General features: G+C 31.4%; 1 protein-coding gene across 3 annotated transcripts in view; it reads left to right on the top strand.

Moving 5' to 3' along the window:
• The window catches only part of LOC106644202 (uncharacterized), a 728,649-nt gene that overhangs the window by 3,934 nt on the left and 698,168 nt on the right, over nt 1-26,547 (top strand). For 2 of the 3 annotated variants that reach the window (XM_089593744.1, XM_089593742.1), the window contains exon 1: nt 1,028-2,144. The exons of the other annotated variant lie outside the window; for it this stretch is intronic. The gene's annotated coding sequence lies outside the window, so the exon portion shown is untranslated. Of the gene's footprint in view, nt 1-1,027; nt 2,145-26,547 lie in introns of those variants that run through there. 3 annotated transcript variants of the gene reach the window in all.

Raw genomic sequence — 26,547 nt, 5'->3', positions numbered from 1 at the left:
GAAAAAGGTTTAAAGTAGAAAATATATTAGTTTAGTTTTAGAAATATGTTATGTAAACTTTAAGCTAATAAAAAATTTATTTCTATAGAGATCTAGACTTTAACGTTCCAACATGTCTTCTTTTTAATCCAAAACAACAATTTGCTGTTATTTGAAATTATTTAAAAATCAAGCTAAAGTTCTAGTACTCTAAATTTTAAGATTATTTTTTAGGAATTTTTTAAAACTTAAATCATATAAGGTAATAGTAAAAGTATGTCTTAATTAATTTTGTAAAGAGAAAATATTAACAATATCAATATTTATATCAATGCCGTATCACATGGTGACTCTGCTGCATACTTTACGCATAAAGCTAACTTTTCCCTACATGCTGCACAATAATTACATTTGATATTGTAATAATTATCTAATATAAATCAGCTCACAAACTTTATTTCTACTAATGTACATACTTTGTGTGTGTGTGTATGCAAGCTTGCGTGTATATAAGGGACAGAGCGGAATACTCCAAATTAAGAATGATCGCTTAGGAGCCAAACTGGACTGCAGCTCCTGCTTTGTAAGAGATCGTTTTTTTGACTTCTCGAAGACGACTTACCTACTCACCCAGACTTGCGAGTGTAAAATAACGTGTAGACTCATGTGTACATATGTAGCATCAAGAAGAAAAGAGAGAGAGAGAGAGGAAGAGAGGCCTCAATATCAGTAGATATGTTTGTCTTGCACAGAATAGTTCGATTCCCTTACTTTACAGTTGCCTTACCTCCCGCAGGGTCCGTCACGTGGCTCGATTCGGGCTCACTCGGCTTTTAGGCTGCACATAGCTAAAACAACAACGAAGAGAACCATTATGTCGAAGAACAAACCAAGTCGATGGGGCCGCACACTACAGCGTCGTATGCAGTCTGAGACGAGCTGACATCCCAGCTGCACATACGCAACGCACGTCTCATACGCAATAAGCACTTTACCGTGTCCTTTCTCTCTCTTTCTCTTCTATCTTCTCTCTCTCTCTCTCTCTCTCTCTCTCTCTCTCTCTCTCTCTCCTACCTTGCCAACTGTTTAAAGATGTATGGCAATCGCAGCATCAAGACAAATTAAGTACTTCAAGTGCAGGAAAGGTACACCTTCCAGAATAGGAGCACGGCTTAAACGCACTGTGTAATATCTGCTTTTACTGCAGTTGCCCTATGCATTAACAAAGTGAACAAGTATCAGCTGATTTTTCAATTCAACCTGAACATCAAATCTCTAACCAAAATTTATTAAACATACATTTTTTCTGCTCTTATGCTATTTAATATTAGCACTCTTTTGTTTATTCAGTTATCAGACTCTTTTATTGCAAGTGACTCGAGTAAGTCTATTTTTGTAAGCCAATTATTTTTGACAAACTACAAGCAAGATAAGTGATTGTTTGCTCAGGTATCAGTAAACATTTGAGACTCTGTGTAGAGCAAATATTGTTGAAGTGTAGAACCTGAATGGTAGAGCAAGTAGTGCAGAAGCAAAGATAGTCAACTTAATGAGTCAGCTTAACACACTTTTTTTCATTCATAAAATCTGTCAGCTATCATCAAGCATACTCTACTACGTATTTGCTACTGTTTCTGTTGTCACTGACACCAATAGCTAAAAATCTTGAAGACTATGTGTTCCCACAGTAGTGTCGAGCTGTCAAAAAGAGCCTAAATCAGAGTGAAAGACTTGGACCATTAATTTGTTTGCTAATCTCATACTCTTAAGGTAATAGAAGCTAGTGGGAGACACGTGCAAAAGTTACATCCGTGGTGAAGGACAAATAGACCAATGCCAGGTTTTAGAAGCTACTGTTGCACAACAAGGACTGAAAGGAGAAGAGCGTATAGTACAAGCTTAGCAAGAAACTCGTTTCTCTTTTTGTCTCTCTCTTTTTAAAGTTCGTGAGTGCATAATGAAATCTTAATTATATTAAAACTATTGTGAAGCCCGTGTTGTGCTCATGAGTTTTTTTTTCTATTTTTCTGTGTTCCTTCCGACACATGTGCAAGTATTAAATACGTACGTATGGTCACGTTCTCTTGGAGACACACAAAAAAAAAGGTTAACAAGCACAAAAATCTACGCACATCGCCAAAATATTTGCAGCCTCTGACGATATGGTAAATTATGATTTAGTTACTACGGTAGAAATTTATTGAAAGTGACTCCAATTATATAGCACTCATTACTCTTTTTATCCACTATATTTTATACTTACAACATCCTCATCAAAGATCTCGATCCGTCAAGTGTAACATCTTTACACAAATAATTATTCCTTTTTAAACTTTAAAATGAATAAGCAAATGTTACATAAAAATTATACAAGTTCTTATAACTGTTGTAAATACCTTGAAATAGTCAGTAAAAAGTAAAAAGACGTGTAAAGCTACATTTTCATTAATAATAATACATTTGATATACACAAATAAATAGTTCTGAGTTTTTTCTAAAGTTGTAAAAATTTTTTCTTCTTCGAATTTTTTTTTACATTGTATTAACATTATTATGTATCCTTAGCCGAGCTTCATGTGCTCAATCTATGCATCTGACACGGAATAATATTTTACCGAGCATTATTTAGGTAGTATTGTCATGTATTGATTGATCTACAAGATCTACATGAAATTAAATCTATTAGATTAGAACTACCTAATAACAATACAGTTAAATTTAGCTTGGACCTAGGGTGCGTAGAAAGAAAGTAATGGACACTTTACTCTCATTAGTTTAACACTTAATTTTACGGAATATATCGTGCTGGTGGTTTATTTGGTGTTTTAATAAACTGACCTACACGATTTTGATAAACATTTATAAAAAAAAGGTAAAAATATAAACTAAATTTTTAATACTTCAAAATGTTTCAGCTATTCTGTCTATTTATAAAACACACATTGGATATCGATGGCTCAGCAAAAGATAGAATTAACTTAAAATATGAGTTAAAAGACATTTACCTAAAATTTGGGCTGAAAAAGCAGTCAATTCAGATGTAGATTGAAAAAGTAGCCAACTCAGATTCCAGTTGAAGAATCAGCCAACTCAGAAGTAATTTTTTTCATTAAGTTTTGTTGCGGCAGCACTGACATTTGAAATATAGGTATACCTATCTAAAGGAACAGAGATTTTTTAATCATCCATTATTTCATGAAATTAATTTATGTTGTTGTAACAGATCGCCCTATACTTATTTCATTTTACTATGAAAAAATTAAAGATTACAATAACTGCTTAATTTCATATTAAAGTTCATAAAAAAATATTATTTATAGTTAAAATAAGTTGTTTATCTCCGATGACGTTTGAGAATAAGAAAAAATTAGTTTAAAATTTTTTAAATAATATTTGAAATTGCGTCCAAAGTATGATCACAAAATCACATCTGATTGCAGTAGACTAGCAGAGCGCATAATTAAATAAGAATAGTTTGCTCTATTACATTACCATACATCATTTTTTTAACTATTGGAGGATTGAAAAATCTCTGTTTCTCAAGATCGGTATACCTATATTGTAAATATTGGTGCTGCCACGACAAAGCTTAATGAAAAAAAAATGACTTCCAAGTTGGCTGCTTCTTCAACCCAAATCTAAGACGGCTGTTTTTTCAAGCCATATCTGAGTTGGTTGCATACCAAAGCGCGTGATAAGCACATGGCGTTTTCTACTCCAACTGACATATTATGTCGCTATCACACCACTGAAGTCGAAACATACAGCGTTGCCATGTATAGGTATACATATAAGTGTACAAGAGGTGAATATAATATATGTACTACATCCAGTGGTACAGTTAAGCTCTAAATTTGGTTTTAGTTAAATATTTTTAAAAAATATCAATGTTTATAATATACAGGGATATAAACATTATAAGTATTGCATTCAAACTTATAAACACATTACTTTTCTAACATAGTGACTAAGAACATCAAATTTCCTTACACGTAATATTGTTCATTATATCCAGTAACATATTCATTTTTTTAAACAATCGTTTCAAAGCTTTTTAAAGTATTATTAAAAATAAATACCTTACAATGACGTCATCATTAGAGCCTGTGTATAAGCATCTAGTATCACGATTTTATTTTTGAAGAACGATCTGGCTAGCCTCTCTAAAGTACTATTTTGTTAACGACAATATAAAAAAGGAAACAAGAGGATTTTTTAATAAAAATCTGTCAAATGTTTTTCACTGTATCCCCCTTCACAATTACATTTAAAGTAAAACATTTTTGGTTTTAATAATTTGACAAACCAATAAAACTACTTTGAAATAATGCTTTGACTCACAGTACATAATTTTTCCGTTTTTTTAAAGAAAAGCATAACAGTTCAAAATGAATTTTTGTACTCTGAAACATTTTTAATCTTTACTTTAATCTGAAGCAAGCTTTTCTGAGGAATTCCATCTAAAGTAAAGTTGTTAACTGTAGAACTTCTTTATCGACAGTAAATATGGTATACTTCATTCACATTATCACTAAATTTTCGATGTTTTTATCATTTTAATAAACAACACGAGAGCTGCCAACATGAGCCAAAGAGTTGATAAAGTTGTCAAAAAAAATTTAAACAAATGAAAATGCTTGAAAATTTAGCTTTCATTCTTATCTTTATTGTATTAGATGAAAAAAAAAAATGCGATAAGAAATTAAAGCACATTAAGCAATAAAGTTGATAAGATTTTATTAAAAACTTTAAAAAATGGCTGGTTTTTTAAATTTTTTATAAATTATGACGCTGACTAAATATAAATTCCAAAACAAAAATAGAGCTTTCCGTAAGAACTCACATTTTCATAATTTGAACTACTTGAACGATATAAGACAACTTGAAAAAATAGTTAAAAGGCATTATCGTGCCAGGTTTATTTTTTATCAAACATATAGTAAGGGAAGATCTCACTTCTTTTTTGAATTTTACTCATAACTATTTTTTGGGGTATCGTATTACAAAAATAGTTACAAATGATTTGTTCGCTATTCGATTAAATTTCGATCAGAAGCGATTAAATTATCAAAAACCTATTTTTGCAAAGTTATACAGCAAAAAAAGCAGAAATTGCCATTTAAAATTTTAATTTTGCAACATGATGTACATTTCCAAAAAATTTGATACCACTTATTGTAATATCTTGCCATGCACAACAATTTTTGTCTAACATAACAAATGACGTCACAAAACTACTACTTATTTATAATCTATTTGGCTACCCTAAACCTTACCATATGGAACTATTTAATTTTTGAAATGAATTTATTAATTATACTAAGAACTTTAATATTAAAGAAAAATAACATTATTTTTTCCAGTTTTGATCTCAATTTTTAATAAAATTCAATTTTGCAACACCAACAAATTAACGTAAAGTATTATACGTTTATATGCATTGAAAAAAAATTGTGTTAACATTGTTTCAACAATAGTTATTAAAAATGTAGCATCCATAACTATTGTTTTGATTTTGATTATTGATTTGACATTAAACCAGTGGACAGTGGATGCGGGGATCTCCAAATATGAAGTTATACTTCCTTGAAGATTCTATGACACATAATGTATGAATAAAAATATACTTTCTACGAAATGATATTGTGTTCAAAATTGATGCAATTATCGTTGGAATAAGCGCATGTATGTTAACTGGGTCTGATTTTTATAAATATTTTAAAAATGAACAAATTAATAATGATAACCAAACCTATTTCTTACATAAGAAAAATTAAAATCAAAACCATGGCACGAAGTGCTGACAGGCTAGCTAGTAAAAGACTGAGCGATTTCATTAAATCTTTGAATGATTTTGAAGCACCTTCCTACCACTTTACTAATTACATTCCATAATATCACAGTTACATCTGTCACATACACTTTCACACTTATTCCTAATCCATATTTAATACCCAAAATATATTTGTGCTTAAAAGGTTAAGAAAAACTGTCCTGTAGTACCACTTTCTTTTATAGGGTAGCATTACATGCCAGTGAACGTCCCTGCAGGATGTTCATCACACATAGATGTTTTTGGACAAATATTATTCAATCATCTAACGTTTATTTAAAATAGCATTAAAAATACCCACAAAATATCGCAGGCCGTTAAAGTGTACACTTTTAAGAGGGGACTAGTTCAGAGTGGTATGGCAAGGGAGGCGGGGTGAAGTGAGAAAACGCGCCTATAGAAGTATAACTTCAAAAATTTTTTTTACTTCTGTAGCAAATTCCTTACTTTTTTCTAAAAGTCCATATTTTTGACATACATTAATAACTATAGTAGGAAAATACTAAGCAGTTGAACACTTGAAAGTGCTGTATCGTTCTGCAAACAGTGGGTTGCATGCAGTTGGTTGTCTGCTCTCTAGATAAAAACCTTTTGTTATTTTATAAAACTATTTTGTTATCAGTTAAAACATTTGTTAAACAAATTTTTGTATATGGTACAATAATCTAACACAAACCTATTGTAACATTTATCGTATTATGTAAACAACATGTCCAAATAACAAACGATATTTTACATTTTTCGTATTTTGGTGTTGGAGTGTAGTCACTGGGGTTACCGCTAACATTATCTTTATCTACGTATACAACATCGTGGATATCATTCCCTACCACGTCACCATAAGCGATTCTAACTATCTTGTGTTCTACCCTTTAAGTTGCTCCAATAAAGTCCTTATCCTCATCTTCACTAACAGATATCGTTGTTTTTTTAGGTACAACCAATGTACGTAAATGTTTTACAATTTTTTAGAGCAGAAAGTGTTACTTCTTAGAAATTGTCTATTTACAATGTAACAAGGATTCTTATCCTAATTTTAGGGTAATTTCAGTTGGTCACATTGTGTACGTGTCAATGTATGCATGTAGATGAGGATGTCTCAGTTGATTGTTCGTATTTGGACGCTTTATCAAAGGGAACAATTTGACAGAATTTTTAGAGCAGCAAAAAATTTATCTTTTGTTGGGTGCTGGTAAGATTATCTGAAACCTTTTTTCTTTAAAGTCTAAGAATAAGCAAGTGTGAAAATCGCCACGTAAGATTTTAATTTTACAACAACATTATTAATTAGATTTAGTTACATTACTTCATCAAAATTTCTATAAATATAAGATTCCATTCTTTTTATGGAGATTTTTTATCTTGCCCAAAGATATAAGGTATTTTCACTTGTGACGTCATTCCAAGATGGCGCGATCACTGGCTTTTTTTTTCAAATTTGCACCAAATGTGCAAAACCAGCTACAAAATTCACGAGGACGTACCAACTAATGATAATGCGTTTAAAAACTCCAGGTTTTAATAAGCTATCGAATTAACACTAAATTCTTCACATCTTCACTTGGTAAGCAATGCAAAAAAATGAATGAAATTATCGCGGGCATAAAGTTGATTAGAAAAACATTTTATTTTTTGTGCTTACCATGATCCAGTTATAACGAATTTAAAATATAGTCAATAGCGATTCCCGATGCATTAGAGGAAATTTTTCGTTTGTTTGCCAAAAGGGTAGTTTGAATGAAAATCAGTACAGAAAAAAAGTACTGCAATCAGGCGGATTGTACCCATGTACTATACATATATATATGGTTGCAAGCTTCCTCGCCTCCACAATCATAACAAAGTCCCATTACCTCTGACGAGCTGTCAAAATTAAAGCAGTGTGTGACAAAAACATGAATGAAAAATGTTGCATAAGTGGTTGTCACGATAAATCTGCGAAATCTTTTTTTCGTATTCCATCTGTGATTTTTCCGGACAGTAAAAAATACAAAAGTATAAGTGCAGAGAAACGAAATAAAATGATTTCTTTATCTATGAAAAGACAACAACATATCGTGACAACCACTTATAGAACAATTTTTATTCATGTTTTTGCCACACACTGCTTCAATTTTGACAGCTTGTCAGAGGTTATGGGACTTTGTTATGATTGTGGAGGTAAGGAAGCTTGCAACCATATATATATGTATAGTAGATGGGTACAATCCACTTGATTGCAGTGCTTTTTTTTCTGTACTTATTTTCATTAAAACTACACTAATTTTGGCAAACAAACGAAAAATTTCCTCTACTGCATTGGGAATCGCTATCGACTATATTTCAAATTCGTTATAACTGGATCCATGATTTAATGTATGAGAACTGACTAAATATATATATATATATATATGTGTGTGTGTGTGTGTGTGTGTGTGTAACTGTCAATTCTTATACCTTAAATTTGATAGAACACTTTACAAGTTAACAAACGTTCATGATATATTATTTCAGAAACAATAGATTTAGATTCATCTCTTTCTACGTCAACTATTTTTACGTATCTATCCACAAATTAAAATTTATGACTGAATTTTTCTTTATGTATTAAAGCAACTGATTGTTAATAATAATCTCTCTTGTGCTTGTTTATTATATTTTTTAAAGTACGTTTAGATTCCCTAACATCTGTAGTTGAGTAGCTTAGGCATAAAAATTGATGGTACGTGCCGGTATAAATGTAAAATTTTTATGTACATTTAAATGTACAACTTCTATATATATACACATATCTTTTATTTTCAATAAAATAAACACGTACTAGCGTTGTGTATTTATTTTTGAGGCTTTACTGTAAACGAGTACATGACTTGGTACAGTAAGGCACATTGTTACATTATATTTCTTACACATTGCAAGTAATATATGTTACATTATTGGTTACATTTTCATATTAATACATGCAGTTATAGTTTGTTATTACGTTGATGATATCACCATAGACCACCTCGAGAGCGTAGGATCTATATGGTAGGCCATTTTGCTGAGAGAAGGTCGCCCATCTCTTCACGAGGAGAATTGTGAGGTAAAAAAGCACATGTCAAAATTAACACACGTGTATATATGTATACTAGTGGGGCTCCGCTCCCCTGCGCGCTCCGCGTGCCAACCCCCCCTTTTATTGTGTTATAAGTGTAATATTTTCAAAATAAGGTTTGTATTCATATTTTTTAAAGCCTTAAAAAATGATAAAATTAATTGTTAGTATGAAAATAATATGTTGAAGTATATTTTACAGAATTCGGAAGACTATGGCATTTTTCGGAAATACTTGGGAATAAATTGTCTACGCTGGGGAATGATTACTGGTCTGCTTTTAAGGAAATATGAAGAACAAGCTGCTAATTTCAAATAAAAGTGGTAAAGTTTATACAGACAGAGAGATGTGCCCTTGACTTTTTGTTAGTAAGCTTTATTATTTCTTCTCAAGGCTCCCTTTTTAAATGAGATGTCTATTCTGTATGTGTCAATAGATATTTCTAAGCTCTTATAACTATATATGCCCCCTGCGCGCTCTGCGCACCAACCCCCGTAATTGCAAATTAGATTTACGAAGTATGGAAAAAAACACGAATTATATTAATTGTTACTTAAAATTTATAAATGTAATAAATGTATATTGATCGTGATTAATTACATGAATTTTTAACAATCACTTTATATTTTCCCTGACTAATGCCTAATTTTTATATATTTAAAACGACAACGTATTGAAAGATTTTAAATATCGTCAAAAATTACAAAATTACGATGTTGTTAGAATCACAAATTGATTTTGTTTTAACCGTATCGTTAGTTCATTATTTTTTTTCTTTTAATTTTTTATTACCAAAATTTTGGCCCAAAGGTATTGCTTCTATTCTGCTCCCAAAAGGAATGACCACTCACAGAACTTTCAGACTTCCTTTAGACTTAAGCACTATAGAAAGTGCATTCTTCTAGTTTGAGCCAGATAAACAAAAGTAACGTAATGTAGAAGTAATTATTTGGGATGAAGCTTCTATGATACCAAAAAAAGCGTTAGAAATCGTTGATAGGACTTTAAAAGATTTATCTAGTAGTAATAAGCCTTTTGGAAATAAAATAATAATTTTAGGTGGAGACTTTCGTCACATTATCCCAGTAGTAAAAAACGGAAGCAAACTTACTATTGTTTAATAAACCATAAAATTTTTCAATTTTTGGCCTTTGTTTCATATTTTTTATTTAAAAAATAACATTCGTTCGATTGATAAAAAATTTTCTTTATTGCTACTGGATATAGGAGAAGGCAAAATTAAAACTTTTATAATTCCTCAGACATGGAAAACAAATGATGTATGTTCTAAAGTTAATAATAATGATGATGATTCTTTTAAAAGTAAAGCCATATCAACATCTCACAATGAATACACTCATTTTTTTGAACAAAAAAATTTTAAATAATATGGTAGGTACACTAGTAACGTACTATAGTATTGATAAAGCTACTCACAAAGGAGTAGATAAATCAGACGATAATATTTATATCAATTTCCCTACAGAATATTTAAATAGTATTAAAGAAGGTCTTCCTCCACATAAATTGAATTTGAAAAATAACGCTATTGTTATGTTAATACGAAACTTAAACATATCTGAAAGACTTTGCAACGGTACAAGATTACGAATTACGAAATTATTTAAATACAACATCAAAGCTGAAATAATCACAAGTGAAAAAAAAGGAAATAAAGTCTTTATTCCAAGAATAACACTACAAACAAACAATTCTTCTTCGTTACCATTTATATTGTGCAGAAAACAGTTTCCATTTACCTTAGCTTTTTCTATAAGTGTCAATAAATCTCAAGGTCAAAGTTTTGATGCCTTAGGATTATACCTTAGAAAACCATTATTTTTTTATGGGCAATTATATGTTGCATTGTCTAGATGTAGAAGCCCAAAAAAAATTGTTATCCAAATTGAATCAGAAAACAAATTAAAAATTAAAAATATTGTTTGGAATGAAATTTGAGAGTAACAAAAAAACTATTCTATAGTTCATTACTATTTTTATACTTTCTTGCTAATTTTCTCTTTCATCAAAAAAGCAAATTTCAGTACCGTCTAGTACCCAGATTTTTGTAATCATAAGCAATCCGTTTTTTATAATATGTTTTCAGATACACCATCATTGATATAAAATTTTATCAGTGTGACAAATGTAACTCAAAATTTTCAAATCAAGAGTGTCTATCATTGCACAAAAAATCCACAAAGAAAAATTTTTTTTATGTGATCTGTGTAGCATTATAATATTAGACAAGAAAAACTATTTGCGTCACACAAAGGAATGCCAAAACATTGAAAAGAATTTTAAGTGTATTAAATGCGAAAAAAGTTTCAAAAGAAATTATCACTTACAGAGACATTTGAAAAGTCATGAAAAAAACCGTCCAAAAAATTATTTGTCAAAATTGTTGAAAAGGTTATGTAAGAGCAGAGCACCTAAAAAGACATTTTAGAGTATGTAATCAAAATAAACATCATAAATAAGATAATTGTAACAAAATTTTTTGTTATAATCAAATAAAATTATATGTGAAAATTAGACCACTTGTAACAGTTAATATATAATGCTTTACGAATATATTTACATTATACATAGGGAATCTGGGAGGGAGCGGGGGAGGTGGGGGGGAACGGGGGGGAGCTAGCCAAAAAGTAGGATTACTCGAAAAATGCAAGAAAATGAAAGAATAACTATCTTATTTGGGGGGAAGGTGGGGGGGGGCGAGGGGAGCAAAACCTTGCTCTAACTCTTACGACTATATAGTATAGGAAGATATATTAGAACTTTATGTCCGGCTCTCTTGCAAAGGCAGTACTTAGGGTACTTAGCACTTAGGATTGGAAAGGACTTAGGATGGGATTGGAAGGGAGGAGGGCCCCAAAAAGCTTTGCTTGAGTAGCATTTACAAATTTTTTATCCACCACTTTGTAGTAGAATTTGAATTTATTTCTGCCATAAAACAAAAACATAGTTCTTAGTGTTTTTCATATCTATTCTTAATTATAAAGGCTTAATCTACTCACCTTCGAAATTTACAAAAAAATATACAACACAAAACAGTTATGTCTTGACAAAATCTACAATTTTGCCTTTGATCTTCAACGGGTAAAATGTATGAAAAAGTTATCGCTGGGAAACTATTTTTTTTTTTATCTAAGAACGCTGCTCTCAAAATGCTGTCCAAATTTTTTTATTTTTAAAACTTATTACACGCAAATTATACAAGACATCCAACCCAAAGTTACCCACAAAATTTATTTTAGTCTACTTAGATAAAAATTACTTAACTTCGTTAAAAAATTTGGTTATCTGCATACATAGATCCGTACAGACACCATGTGACCAATTCAGATTATTCTCCAATCAGAATTGAAACTTGCTTCATTTTGATAGTAGACAATTTTGAAGTAGTTACACTTTTTTCTCTGAAAAATTATAAGGCACTTTCATACGTTGGTTGCACCTAAAAAAACAACGATATCTGTTAGTGAAAATGAGGATGAGGACTTAATAGGAGAAACTTAAAGGGCAGAATATGAGACAGTTAGAATTGTTTATGTTGATGTGGTAAAGAATGATTTTAACAATGTTCTATAGGTAGGTATAGATAATATAAGTGGTAACGATAGTGACTACACTCTAACACCAAAATACGAAAAATGTAAGATATCATTTGTTATTTGAACATGTACTTTACATAATACGATTAATGTTACAATAAATTTGTATTAGATTATCGTACTATACAATAAATTTTGTTGAAAAAATGATGTATTGAATAATAATATGGTTTTGTAAAGTTACAAGAGGTTTTGATCTAGCGACAATCAAATGCATTCGGACCACCGTTTGCAGAATGATACAGTACGTTAAAATATTCAACTATAAAATTTTCTTTTTATTATTGTTTATGTGTGTAACAATTATTATAAATCTGTATAAATAAACAAATACTACTCTACAGAAGTAGAAGAAAATATTTTCAATGTCAAAACAGTAATTAAAATTACAACAATCCTAATAGATACTTTATTATTAATAACAATTAATTTAAACATGTTACAACAGTTACGTTTTTTAGTTTGTGTAAAAATACATTGCATTAGGTGTATATAGTAGCAAGATGTTAAAATATAAAACGTTAGAGTTACGTCAATGTCTTTATATTACAAAATTACATTTTCATTCAAGAACAGGATCAAAATCGATAAAATAAGTTTTACTTTGCTCTTATATTGAATATGCTAGTCAACATAAGAAAACATGTTTTGAAAATTTGATCTACATATACTGTAAGGGTCAGGGCAGCTTAATCAATTTTTAAGTCAACAATAATTTCATGAGGTCATTTTTTCTGTGAAACTAAAATTGTTGTGCAAGTTAAAATATCGCAATGAGTGGTTTCAAATTAAAATTTCAAAGAATTTGTATTTAATCACGTAGAAGTTAATATTTTTGTAAAATTAAAATTTTAAATGTTAATTTTGGAATTTTTTTTTCCATAATTTTACAACAAAAAAACTCTTTTGATAATTTAACTAGAACCAAGCGATAGGTTATCAAATAGAGAAAAAACTATCGATAGCTCCTATTAAAATTATTTTATTATTTATAAGGCTATTTACTGAATTAAGGTACATTTTTTACCATCTTTTAAAGTAATCGTAAGATTCGATAAGAGTGGGTTGTCTCGTACTGACTATAGCACGTTGTGCCACGGACTCATTCTGCATTTATTTTACTTGCATAATATTTCATTTCAGTTCATTTATTAAATACTCAAATGCGCATTGAAACTACACCCTATTGCTAAATTTCCTACTTTCAAGGATACTTACACCACCTCCGATACATGGTGGTAAGCTGTAAATAATATCTCATAAAAGGTATACCTACATTTATCTATTAATTGCTATATTTTGTACTGTTGTATTTAATGTATTTTGTCATGAAGACAGATTTTTGTATGAGAGTATACTGTAAGAATAGATTCATGTAGTTTTATCTCAGAAATCTATGAGCAGGTTTTAAATTTAAAAAAAACCTTTAATTTTCTTAGAAATTAATACGACCAATAGTATACAAGTGAATGTTGATGCATAGAAATCATTGTGTCAAGAGGTGCATATGAATAGATGGTGGCACTTTCAATACAAGCACTCTATATTCTCTATACATGCCCTTTTCTTAATGTCCAATACACTTAAGACTTATAATACTAAACCACATAGTTTCTTTTTTAAGAAAATTTCTTAAGGACGTTCATCACACATAGCGTTTTCTGTACGATCTTCCTGAAATTTTAACAGGATGCCCGAAATGATATGAGAAAGTTACATGTAAGATTTGAGATCATTTCACGACATCATTTTATAAATATTGAATGTTGAAAAAACTTCAATTAAATACGTAACCTTATAGAGGAGTCACATAAAAATGGAATTTATAAGAAAATGGTATGTAGAATTTTTCCAATTTTTTTTTTGCATGACGTAATACCATAATACTGGTCTTATTCTTACTTTTTAGAGAGATCAACTACTTACTTTTGCTGTTAAATAAAAAAAACAGTGTCAGACGCCTATATATAGGCGTACAAATGCATTCAAAACAGTGGCCAGCGCTGCCGCATGCTCGCTCCCCCCTCACTGGACTCTCTACGTTTCCCTTCTAACTGTGATGAACGTCCTTAAGAAATAAATAAGAATGAGAAAAATATCCTCCCCACACGGAGAGAGCTCTGATTCCACGGTAGTATGCATATCTGTATACTGCCGGAGTACAGTGCGTCACATACTACAGTAGCGCCCGTGGAGCACAACGGTAGTATCGAGAGTCTGCTACGGTCGTATAAAGACCTACATACAACTGTAGATCGTGAAACGCACTACTATAGCTTCTGCTTTATACTACAGTAGCACCTTTGAGGCGCTGCAGAAGTATTGAATCTCACGTACTAAGTTAGCTCACGACTCATACCAAATTGGTATGGCTCACGGGCAAACGTAGTATGCGTCGTCTGTACTACGCCACTATACCGTTAATAGTAGGTTTGCAATTTATTGTTATAACTTTAGGATCATTAAAACAATGACCATGCTGATAAGGTTTATTCAATGGAACGCGATAGAAAATATTTTTTTGTTAGCAAAATTAACCTATATTGTAAGTAATAGACTCGTATTATTGTATTTTTTTTCTTTGAGTAAACTATTAAGCACGAATCTTATCTTGGATGAAGATATTTTGTAAGTTTGTTACAATAACACAGCACGTTGACTTTAAAAACTGTTACATATTTTTATACAGATACCTACCGCCACTATTCTATCGAAATGTTTCTGTTAATGTATCTTACAAAATTTTTGAGATTTAAAAGTATGCAAACAAAAAATCTTAGTTACTTTAATTAGCGTACCTATCATTTTAACATAGGGTTTATAAGAGTTTTTTATGGTAGCACGGATCGAGCACACAACCTCCTGTTTACTAGACAGTTGCTTTACCACTTGAGTTACCGAAGAGCTGTACAGTCCCTTCGCACCGTAAGTTTAGATAAGTTTCTCATTCTTCATTTTTAGAGCTGTCTTTCACCTAAGCTCGATATTTGCTTTAAGTGCAATTCCGAAATCACGCCCCCACTGGAGACTTTGAGAACGATTGGTTGTGATTAGAAAAGGACAGAATTATGCGTTGATTTCCACATGCTTGTAGAAAAGTGACATTTGAGGGTTGGCCACCTGGTAAATGGAGCCGGAAGCTCGATTTCACAATAATTACCTTTTCTAATGACGGCCAATCGTTCTCAAAGTCTCCCGTGAGGGCGCGATTTCGGAATTGCGCTCAAAGCGAATAGTACTTATGTGACTCTAATACTTGTCGGTAAATTAGAAATTAATACGACCAATAGTATACAAGCGAATGTTGATATATCGAAATCATTGTATCAAGAGGTGCATATGCATAGATGGCGGCACTTTCAATACAAGCACTCTATATCCTCCATACATGCCTTTTTTTTGCCCATACATGCCCTTTTGCACGATATTTTTTATAAAAATGCAGGATGCAAAATACAACTTTGTACTCGAGGGCGCAAAGTAATTGCGAGGTGGATAGCACGTTTTAGGGTGCTAACCATAGTGGTCGAGGGATAAAAAATATTGAAGTGGGAAAATGCATTTTTTAGGCAGTAATAATCCTGATACTAATACAACACATGGGTAGCCTTTGCTACAGCTAAAAAGATATTGCTATTTGGTTTACTTTGATCTTCCTTATCGCGAAATAATTCAACAATGTTTTAAAATACATCTTTGGTTCTTATGAATTCAAATTGATTTTGAGACAGTGTTGTGTTTTTAATTAAAACGTGAAAGTTAGTAATATTATTTTTGTTCAGAAATCCTCGCAAATTTTAATATTAGGGGAATTAATCTGTAATTAGTAACTTCTTTCTTGCTTCGAAATTTAGTAATGGGTATTACTTCAGCTTCTTTTAAGGCATAAAGCCGTATTGATTGTGTAATACATAAATGAGAGAAATCAGAGTCAAAGATTTACATATGAGATAAGACAATTTTAGCATCTTAGAATCCATCGATTAGTGTTCCATCGATCCCACTATTTTTTATTTACTGATTTGCATATTATAGTTTGTACTTTTTGCATAAAAGAAGGTAGAATAAAAATTGTTGTTTTGCTTGCTGATGGTAGATGGCTTATTGAATTATTTTGTTTTGTAATCTTATGAACTAAACCTTTACCTAAGCTATAAAAGTATTTGATAAAACAATTTCCTTATCCTGTTTCGTGGTGTGATAAATTTTTGTCGTTGTCAGAAATACTACTGATTGCACTATTATTGTGTGGTAATTTATTGCTGACTTTTAAGTTTATAAATTTCAACAGATCCATAGGTGTTTTTTCCCATTTCTGCTAGCCTTACACTTTATATTTATGTTTGTGTTTCTTTATATTTACACTTTATATCAATGTTCTATTTAGTAGATTTTAAACTGCTAAATCCAGTGATGTACTTATTCGTAATCTGAGTAGATCAAAATCTTGAGATATTTTAGCTTAAATGTTAACCTTTCAACATCAAGTCATATCACAGTGCATTAAAAAATTAAGTGTACAGGCATTTTTTGACCCACAGTAGAAAACTTAAGTAGACATACAATGATGTATTTGCAGAAAAATTTCCGTTTTTTAAAATTTTTTCCAACAATCTGTTGGGAATGGATCATTTTTTAGAGATATTTGACAAAAAAGAGGGTCAAAATTATTCTTATACTAATAAGACAGCTGTCTGTCCGTCTACTATGTTGTTTTATTCAAATGCATGAATGTAAACGAATAAAGAGTATTAAATATACTTATATCTAAGTTTTTATTTGGCATACATAATGAATTTTCTTAGTAAAGAGAGAGTATTGAGTACCTTATTAATAGCAACAATTATGGTATATAGTGAATTATTGATTTTATTCCTTTCATGCGTTTTAATAACACTAGTAGAGTACCAACGTTTCTGTATTTATCTAGACACACACACACACGCGCGCGCGCGCGCGCCACTATGGGCGCTACGCTCGCCAACTCCCAACTACTCAAAGTTAAGCGAAAAGTCCTTTCATTTAATATACGAAATAGAAACATTTGAAAAAAACGATTTTAGTTTAATGACCTTAAAAAAATGTGTAACTAATGTTAATTTTTCATTTTATCTCACCGCTACACCACACTACCAATGCGCATATGCGAAGAAATAAAAATTTTTAAATTCTGAGCTTCATCTTTCACCTAATTAAAAAAAATTAAATAAAATAAAATAAAATAAATGGTTTTCTCGAAAATCCAACCAGCGACGTTCTGCACGAAAGCTGAGTATCCTATCCACTCAACTACATGCAAACCATATTTTACAATAATCTCTTTCTCCTTGTTCTACTATGGATGATAACTTGTTTCTTATTTGATTTTTCATTTTTTGTTTAGTAATTAGCTAGACGATTACACATTATAATAATTGGGATAATCATCCATTTAAATTGCTATTTAATTTTATACGATAAAGTAGGTCTTTCCAAAAGTTAGAAATACATTTTTTTTATGTTACCTGATCCTTCGACGTATAAGTGTTATAAATCAATTACTTATACATAATTAACGGTAAGCCCGAATGCAGTTTCTTACTTATTTAATTTCGACTCTATAAGTCTTCAAACAATAGGAAACCATGACGAGGTTAGTAGATTACAATTTCCTGTTGACAATTTTCTTACAACATGTACAGTCTATACAATGGAATTCCAGGAACGTGATCTACCTCATGCACACATGTCAATAAATTTACATTCTGTTAAAAAAAATTTACGTCCCAACAAATTGATACAGTTATTTCTGCTAAGATTTCTTCGGGTAATGCCAAACTCACAAAATTAGTCGTTAAACACATGTTTTACGGTCGTTATACAAATCACAGTCATCGTACTGTTAATTCTTATCAGAAGTATACAAAAAATGTCCGGAAACCTTTTACAAACGTACTACATTTTAAAGTACATTGAATGAGCAAATATTTACAGAGAATACATCAAAATTTGTATTTATTTAGCCTTACACATATTTAATTTACACACACACACACACATAATAAGTTACAATGGATGTGATTATTACAAGTACATTTAATGAAAATAGTAATAAGAAAATTTTAATTCGTTAATTCATGATAGTACCATATGGTCCATCTTACTAGATTCTATTGACAGGGCACAGCGATTTAGTAAAGCACACCCAAGCTATTATCAAGTTTAATGAGAAGATATTTTCAAATAAACTACCTTACTTGCTGTACTGATCTTTTTACAACTAAAAGTGACTTTACCCGATGAGCTAGCCAGGTGTTGGCTTTCCTCCGAAACGTTATCTAATTATTAAGACGATAAAGTATTTTTTTTTAATGGAAGCGTTCTGGCTATAATTAAATCAATAAATTATATCTTATGAGTTTTATTTAACATTTGTTAAGTTTGAAAATATACTAACAAACTTTAATCTAATCAAAATTATGATTCGAAAATAAAAAAAAATTTTCTTGAACTTAAAACAATCGTTGCCAACGTAAAAAACCTAGCAATGTATAAATGTGTTTTTATAACCTTTTTTGATACTTAAATTTTATAGTGTTCTTGTTTTTTTTCTTACGGTCATTTCGGAAAAAAGTCTAGAGGGAAAAGTGAAAGCTGAAGTGAAAATCAAAAAAAAAAGATATTTCTTTTTCATGAACACACTTTTCGAGATCGTGCTTAAAAATTGGAGGTGAATCTACGCTCGTATTTCTTACATTTATTTTTCATTCAGTAATATAACAAAGTAGTTCTTTCATATGTTATTTTATACTTCAGATCTGTTGTCGGTTTTATTAATCAAATTTTTGAAAAACGGACCTACACGAATAAAGCCAAAAACAGTGACTTTAAAATTTTAAGATTCATAGTGAAATTTTTTATGAAATATCAGAATATGTAGATGGCTGCTATTTAAGCCAATGAAAGCAGCATGGTGATTGAAAGAGTTTCCTCTGTGTGGGCGTAGTCATTCTGTATTGAACTTACCAGTACATATTATAAATTTAAAAAAAATAATTTTTCGAGTAAATAATATTTTTGAAGCTATAGAAAACTCTAAAACAGCGTTAAGGACTTGTCTTAAATCGAATAAAATAGATAGTTTCACAAAAAAAATTAGATATGTGTATGTTTCAGATTATTACTATTTCAGTTTGACGGAAAAAACTTGGGTTAGAAGAAAAAGAGTTGGACGTAATTCAACAATAGGGCGACTAAATAAAGTGTCACCTAAGGACTCTGAGCGTTTCTTTTTTAAATTAATTTCAAATCGGACGAGTGGACCTGAATCTTTCAAAAGTTTGAAAATAGTTGAAAACATACATTACAGTATGTTTAGAGATACTGATATTGCTTTAGGTTTAGTTGAATACGACTTTTAAATATATAAAGTATTTGAAGAAGCTTGTAACGTTATGTTGCCATATCAACTGAGAAATTTTTTTGCATGGTTTTTAATATCTGAAGACGATTGTGGTAAGACTATTTGGGAACCATTCCAAAAAAATTTTATTAAAGATTTGAAAGACGATAAGCAAAGTAATGCTTTATTATATTTGAATAAGATCTTCAAATTTAAAGAGAAATCATGTAAAGATTATGGATTACCAGAGCCAAATAAAACAATAAACTCCGAAAATATTGAGGACAATAAAACTGTAATTGATTTAGAAACAAATTTTAAGGATTTATTTGTTAAACTAAATACTGATGAAAAAAGATTTTTAATGAAATTATTAAAAGTGATACAAAATTATATTTTATTGATAGTCCAAGAGGTTTTAAAAATACGTTTTTATATATAACATAAATTTTTTATTTTTTTGTTAAATACAAAGTGATATGTACGGCTTGGACAGGAATTGCTTTAAATTTATTATACAAACGAATGACAAGTCATAGAACATATTAATAACCATTAGGTGTAAGACGGTGAACATTTTTTTTTAGAATACGAAACTGATAAAAAAAAATACGAGAAGTAAATATTATTATTTGGGGTGAATCTTCAATGATCCTTAAAAAAGCTATGAAAATAGTGCATAAAACTTTAAAAGATTTATATGATAATAACATTTTATTTGGTGAAAAATTATTCATTACAGAAGGCGATTTTAGACAAATACTGACAGTCATAAAGCATGAAGGCAAAAGGACTATAATTAGTGAAACTGTAAGCTATTCATTTCTATGGAAACAATACAAAATTATAAAATTGAAAAATAATATGCAGTGTACAAATTTTGAATTTTCATTATTTTCAATAAACATTGGAAATGAAACCATAAAGTCTTCCAAAATTCCAGAGGGATGGAAAACTGATGATATTTGTAAACAAATTCATGGAGATGGTATAAGTAGCTGCCTAAACAAAGTAGTTTTAACAATGTATAACAAACTTTCATACATTTTAAATAATAAAATTTTGAATGTTATTTAAGGAAAAAAATCTTTATATTATAGCATAGATTATGCAAAATATACAAGTAGTGATCGTACTGATGAGAATATATACATATACTTTTTTATAAGAACTCTAAATAATATACATGAAGGGTTACCACCACATGTTTTAAATTTGAAAGTAGTTGCTATTGTTATACTGATAAGAAACTTAATTATATTTGATGGATTGTACAAGGGCACCAGACTACGTATGACAAAATTATTTAAACATAATTTAGAGGTAGAAATAATAACTGGTAAAAAATATTGTAATAAGGTTTTTGTTCCAAGAATCACGTTTTGTAAAGTTATTAATCCATCTTCACCGCTTACTATGTACAGAAAACCGTTTCCAATAGTTCTACTTTTTTTAATGACAATCAATAAATCGCAAGGTCAAAGTTTTGATAAATCATAATTTTACTACAAAAGACGTTTGTTTCCTAATGGTCAACTATACGTATTAGTATCGAGATGTAGAAATCCTGAGATTATATTTCTACAAAACGAGTCGGAGAATCAAATATTCATTAAAAATATTATATGGCAAGAAATTTTTGAGCGTAAACGATTTTATTATGTTTGTCAAAGTTTATTCCTCATAATTATTTTTTTTTTCTGAGAAATTTAGTTTTTCATTTCTATTTTTTCGTGGATACTACTGTTACATCAACGTGAGGTATTAATTAGATCTAATTTTTTCCTTAATAACCCAGGATCTACACAGAACGCATAGGTGGGACGCGGGACTAAGAAATGGTCAGGAGTACGTGGAAAGGTACTCAAACTAAAAGTCGTAATTATCTTTGTCAACCAGAATAAAATCTAGAGGTTGATACTGACGTCCAAAGTAGTAGTGCATGCCTTAGAGCTTACGCAGGATGCAAGTAATGTTTTTTGTCCACGACCGCGACTGGTCTAGAAGCTGCCACTAGCATCACCAGTAGTGACGATTGCCGTAATCCGGTGTCATTCCGCCATCTAGGGACTTTTTACTTTGGCCAACTTAATTTTTACCATTCCGGTCAGTAATTTCTATTGTATAAACAGTAAAAACCACTATACTTATCACAAAAATTACTGTTCTAAACACTAAAAATTCTAGTTCCAATAGTAAAAAGTCTCTAGACAACCGAACCGTACAATATTACTATTCTAGCACAGTAGTTTTAATCAAATTTTTCTCTCAGTGTAGAGTTTATGCAGAAAAAAAGTCTAGCTCTCGAGAGTTCTAGAGGCTACTCACACCGTAACGAGTAATGGTGTAAGCCCTAGAAGTTATACCCGCTTTTTCTTACTGCAGATATAGTATGTATGTGCTTGTTTCTGTACCTTAACTGTGTTTTTGTTTGGTCCTAGTCTTTATGCCTTAATTCTTATTTATTCTAGCATTCAATCTTATTTCCCAGTGTAGCTCTTCCCAGCTCAATTTTTGCGTATATTTATTTCTCAAGTTAATTTTATTTATGTGTAAATGAAATAATATTAGTTTCTCACTTCTGGTCAGCGTGCATCTGCATGAGTTATCTTTGGCCATAGTACCACAGCTACGAGAAAATTTGCAGGTGGTTGACTTTTTTCCAGATGTACGTCGCACGCCGGTTCTTGCTTTAAATGCTTTCCAAATCAGCATGGAAAATTCCGAAGGAATAAGGATGAAAAGCAAACTAGTTATTCTATTAAGTGTAGTTTACTGACATTACGCTATATTGTATTGTTAAGACAAAAATAGTGAAAAGATATATTACTTTTAGTCAAGGTCTGAATTAAAATTATATCGTAGACCAAAGTACACTTTGTTTCCACAATTTTCAATACTATATTCTTGAATGGAACTGTACTTTTGTACTGTGGCAGCATTTGTCTTAATGAATTTATGTAAAAACATTTTTTAACTTACCACGGCATATAAGCTTGCAGCTTTGAAGCAGTCAAGACGTAAAGTATCTTCCCTTGTTTTTCACCATTTAAAATTAGAGTGTTAGTGGGTTGGCTCACTTTTGGATTTGACTTAACTGGGCTATAGATACTTTTGGATTTAAAACTATTGAAATTTGCACTTAACTGTAGTAGCGTTACAGTTAAACAATTTTCTCTACAATCGAAGTTAAAAAATTACATTTGTAATAATAATAGCCAACTATTAGAATTCTTAAGCTTTTAAGTTGTTGATATACATTTTATTTTGGATAAAATATACTATAATGTTCAATACTAAGGTAACAAAATAAGTATCGTAGTTCATTATGTATTTTTAACGTAATTTATTTCTATTGGTTTCTAAAAAAAAGTCATTTTTTAACCAAGAAATCGAATCTTTTGAAGATTTTTGTGATAAATTGCTTAAAAAAATTATTCAATTAATTCACTCTGCACGGTTATAAGAAACTGAAACTAAGGAATCTTACATTAAATAAACAATTATTATTATATTCCAAGCTATATTCCGATTATTCTTGATTAACTTGTGAGATAATGCGTTGTGAACATCGGTCATGTAACTACATAAAAATGGATACATTTTTTTTTGTTACGATGTAAGTTTAAAATTAGGCGCTCATAAATATCAAGCGCACTCGCGCATCAAGTAGGTAATCTTCTGGGAGCTCGTTACGCAGCACATCCCGTACCGTTGCCCGCGCCGCAGTCACCGAGCCTAACGCTAGCACTACATGGGAGAATCACAATATGTGACTTAAAGCGACTACCTGTCTCTTTCTTTGGCACATCGGTATCATAAACAAGGACAGCGAAGATTCATATGCCGCCCTAAAACCGAGGTCTCATGTTGCAGCTAGAAGAGAGACCTGAGACTCTAACTTTGACTCCCTTGCTTGGAAGGCTATGAGGCCTCTCTTTCCAATCGAGTCTTTGTTAGCAGTCATTTGTTGCGCGCCTTACAACACTTTGTATAAATCTCTTTCTTCCTTTTAATTCATGCGTTGATTAATGTCATTATTAACTATTTCATAATCTTCGGAAATACTTGAAACGCAAATGTTTCATAAAGAAATTGTTTGTCATAATTATAATCCATTAGCGTCCTTATTGGTAAAACGGAGTAATTTTGTATAACCGACGTTCAATTTAGATTACTGTTACGGTCTTTAGAAAACGAGTTTAATGATAATATATAAATTAAACGTATAACTCAATGGTCTTTTTTTTATCCCTAATTTCGATTTATAATTATTTGGGTTACTCCTTCACCCTTCCGGGTTCGCTTGATCTGTTAAATCGAGTTAATAGTGACCAGCGACCTTCACCATTCCTCGGTGTTGTCCTTTCATGCTCCTTTTTGTTTAATAATCCCAGTGTGTGCGTTCAAAGGTAAGATATCGAACGTTACAGCGTAGAAACTGGTATTACTACATTTTCATATAAATGAGTAATTTTTCATATATATATAAACGTGAAAATTGTTTCAAAGTCTTTAAAATAGTTTTTGACATTATGTAGTTCCAAAGAAGAAGAGAGTTACAACTTTTAATACATTTTAAATTGATTTCAAAACTTTGATTGAGAGTTCAATTAGATACTTACAAATTTACAAATTTCTTGGTCTACAAAAAGCAAAATAATTTAACTTGACATTAAAAGCAGGTTTCGAATAAAAGTAAAATTCAGAACAATTACTTTCTGCTCTCAAATTTTGCGACTTATTTTTACTATCATCAACAGCTTATTTTGCTGGAAAAGTGAATTGGGTTACGCAGTTCTCGTCCTCTAGTTCCTGTTACTTTGCCACTGGATGAACTGCAAAAATTATACAAGACCTTAAAAGCTGAGCAGAGTCCAACTGCCCTCAAGGTCTAACATCATGTGTTGTTACCAGCTTGAGACAAGCAGGCCTCTAGAAGGAGAGTAGATCTGGGGGCTAAGCTGAGCCACTTGGCGATGTGTTACAGACGCATATATACGTTTGTTCTAAGAGAAAAATGATAGAGGTGATGGCATGCGCAGTTTTTATTATAAGTTGTCTCACTCTCACAACTATAACGCCTCAGCTGTAGTGCATACAAGAAGCTCAGCAAAAAGTATCATCTCAGCCTTCTGCAGGCGATTTTCATAAATAGCAGTCACGCTACCCAGGAATATTGATAACACCTAGCAGGGCAGAAGCAAATCAACTTTTGTTGGTGAAGTGCCGATACAGCTAACTCGATAGTTGTCAAGCTCTTTAGCCCCTGTCACTGTTTGCATGTTTGACAGTGGAACTGACATGGACCAGCGAGAAAACTTGTTAATGATGGTCAGACAGTATTGCGTTATCTGGACCAGTAGCAGCTTAATGAGGTCAATGTGTATGTGTTCAAACTGACTACTCGACTCGTTAAAATGTCCCAAAGTTTCTATATTATAACGCGAGATCTTGGAGCACTGACATGACTCGCAGTGTTTGGCCCAAGCTACAGCCTACTTGCAGACTTCCGCCCAGACCTATCGCTTGGCCTACACCTTAGCTGTGGTCTTGGTTTCTTGGTGAGCAAGACCATGCACAGTATCGCTAGACTGGTAAAAAAGTGAGCCTGGCAGGTCAGGTAGGGCTACATCTTTCTTATGGCAACGTCAAAGTATATTGTATGCTCATCTTGTTCAATCTGCAAAATCTTAAGATATCTTAAATTATTCAAAAGCTCTTGCAACTGTTTGTCAGAAATCTGAACTTGTAGGATTACAGGTATGTTCATGGTGGAGAGTACTACAACGGTCGCTGTATGAACTTTTGAGTTGAAGACCACTGGAGACTCTCTTGCGATTTCAGCGTGTGTATGTGTGTATGTGTGTGCTAGTCATCTTCCCGCTGGAGGTAGTTAAGTCTGCGTTGACGTCGATGGACTCTGGGATTATCTTGGTGGCGAGCGTCATGGAAAGATCATTTGAAATCAGATTTTTTCATGTACGGACATGCTAGAAACTTGTATTAACGCACATAATGTATGACAGATGACAAGCCTGATGGCATGAAGCCTTGTGCAAAGACTGCTGCACTGTATGGATGAGCAAACGATAATTGATAAAGATACAAAAGGTTTGTCCTTTGAAAATGCGCTTAAAGTATTTAATGATTTCATACCTAGCCCAAAAAGGTGTGACCTTGGCCAGGTAAAGCCACCACATCCACGCCACACATTATGTATGCACTGTCATGTAATCTATGACAAGGCATATAGGTCACGCATCTAATATCTTTATATTGAAATATAGGCTGAGATCATAGGGACGTTCCTTTACTTATACAGCAGTATCGGAAATTCATAGAATTTTTTTTACAATGTTGCCGTTAAATTAAACCCACTATCTGACATGCTGGACGTGTCATCTTCGTAAGTTAGCAAAATTTACCCTTGACTTTCAGAGCGTAAGTAAATAACAATTATATACATTCATGTATCTTGTACCAGTATTAAAAATAGGAATATCAGTTCAAGTCTTATTGTTTTACTTAAAAGTAGACACACAATGTAACTACAAACTTAATTTCTCATTTACCAGAGTACAATACTGGTAAATTTTTCACTCAACTTTTTTTTGGCCTTATCACACCTGGGAGGCAAACTTTTAAAAAAATAGTCCAC

The sequence above is a fragment of the Copidosoma floridanum genome, unplaced genomic scaffold (genome assembly GCF_036245765.1).
Source record: "Copidosoma floridanum isolate Cflo_tuat_1 unplaced genomic scaffold, Cflo_Japanese_pri ptg000020l, whole genome shotgun sequence".
NCBI classification, from domain to species: domain Eukaryota; kingdom Metazoa; phylum Arthropoda; class Insecta; order Hymenoptera; family Encyrtidae; genus Copidosoma; species Copidosoma floridanum.
Note: the sequence above shows the minus strand (reverse complement) of the source record. Positions and strands in the feature narration are given on the sequence as shown.